The sequence below is a fragment of the Aplysia californica genome, unplaced genomic scaffold (genome assembly GCF_000002075.1).
Source record: "Aplysia californica isolate F4 #8 unplaced genomic scaffold, AplCal3.0 scaffold00429, whole genome shotgun sequence".
In the NCBI taxonomy this organism is placed as follows: Eukaryota; Metazoa; Mollusca; class Gastropoda; order Aplysiida; family Aplysiidae; genus Aplysia; species Aplysia californica.
Genome location: NW_004797699.1, coordinates 689,416 through 691,425, shown reverse-complemented (window position 1 = coordinate 691,425; position 2,010 = coordinate 689,416).

Genomic DNA, 2,010 nt, shown 5'->3' with positions numbered 1-2,010 from the left:
ATGTTTATCCGTTTAGGGGGTAAGAAATCCTAAACATCGAAATAAAAATTATTTTTGTATTGCATGTTAACTGATTTTTCAGTGTAGAAAAAAAGTGCAGAAGGAAGTAAGTTTTTATAGATTGCAAGTTTACTTCATTTTTAAAAATATCGCCTCTACGCTCCAACCAAGTTCGTTGTTGGGTTGGGTTGGGGGGGGGGGGGTTCTTTATTATTATTATCGTACGTGGATCAAGTTTGGAGACAGGCACGTTCTCTGAAGTCAAACCTTCCAGTACACTGGGCAGAAATTCCAACCAAACTGTACCCGTGCCCTGAGCTAGAGGCACGAGAGCAGACAAGACAAAGGTCTTCACCGCGGCCCGATCTCTGTATTAACTCCCAATGTCCCAAGTCTCCGGCGGCTCATGTCCCGGCCCTTTTTCTTGATGACTTGATCACTTTTTTCTCAAGCATGAGCGTTCGTGGATTTATATTTAAACTACAAACACGGAGCGTTGCCAAAGGGGTATTGATTTTGCCCCAAAAAGGGTTGAGCACAAGAAAACCCGGAGGAACATAAGGCATATTATTATAAGGAAACTGGATAGACAGAAATGAGGTTAAGTTGAATGGTATCTTGCCTCTTTGACATCAAATCGTTTTTTTTCATCACCTCCATGGTCATCATCATCATTATCATCACAATCACGGCAGTTATTGAGTGGAGAGTGAACTCGGTCGCAGGAAAATTTCAAGTTCTGTGTAGTTACAATAATTACTGTCACATCGGCGGTCGCTGGGTGTCCGCTGGAGGAGCACATTTTGACCTGACTTCATAATTGGCCGCAGTGCTGGGAGGGGGCGGGGAGTATTAAATGTGTCTTTGAGTTGAACTCTGTCGACTCCCTTAGTATGTGCAGCAACAAGGTCACGTTTTGAAAGGGGCGTTTAGTGGTACATTTTAGAACATTAGTGTTTGTTTGTTTAATTGAAAGGGACGTTTAGTCGTACATTTTAGAACAATAGTGTTTAGTTGTAAAAATTGTTTGCTTGGGTAAAACGAAGCACATTGAGACGACAGTGGTAATACAATACAGAGAAAAAGCAAGACAAAAACAATAAAAACAGTAAAGGGAAAGAAAATAAGTAGGACCTATCAGTCAGTAGCGCCCTCCAACCACCCACGTATCATTAGTGTGGCATATAGGCCTTCTGTACACTTATAACTGAGAGACAGATCTTAGAAAAGATGACAAATTTGTTGGCATATTATTTTCTATTATTTCATCTATTCGCCATTACCATTTATTCTTTTATTAACGGCATAATCCTAATCGTCCATGTCGTAGTCATCATCTCCGTTATCGTTGTCATTGTTACATGTGTATATTTATTCAGAGCGTGACGTAACAGCTTAAATCAGAGAACTCAACACTAAAAAAAATCCACACAGTGACTGTCTGTTATAATGGGCTATTCAGCTCATTTCTTTGTATGTTCTTTGTCCGTGTGTTCGTTTGCAAGGGTCGTAACAAAGGCAGATGAGGGGGGGTCACCTTTCTCGCTTGAAGAAATTTGCACAAAAAGATTTACGGCGCGGCAGTCTAGCAACCCAATAGACAATAATGTAGGATGCCACCCTGGACGCCAGGGCATCTCTTAGCGTACTTTACTCCCCCCCCCCCCTTTCCAAAACGTACTTCGTTTTTCTTACCTCTATGGTACCATTGACAAACAGAAAGTCCCTGGCACAAGCAAGGTCTATGCCCCACATCAGCACAGCTCACCGAGACCACAATTCCTTATCTTATCGCCCAATATAACCCGCTGACACACGCGGAAAAATCCACAGAACTGGAGGGGAAATAGTCGCAGCGCGCCCACTCAGAAAAACACGTAAAATGCTAAAAATGAATAGGTCTATTATAATATATAGTGATTATAATAGTACTAAAAGAATAATTCCTAATAATCCCAAGAAGAAGAAGAAGAAGAAGAAGAAGAAGAAGAAGAAGAAGAAGAAGAAGAA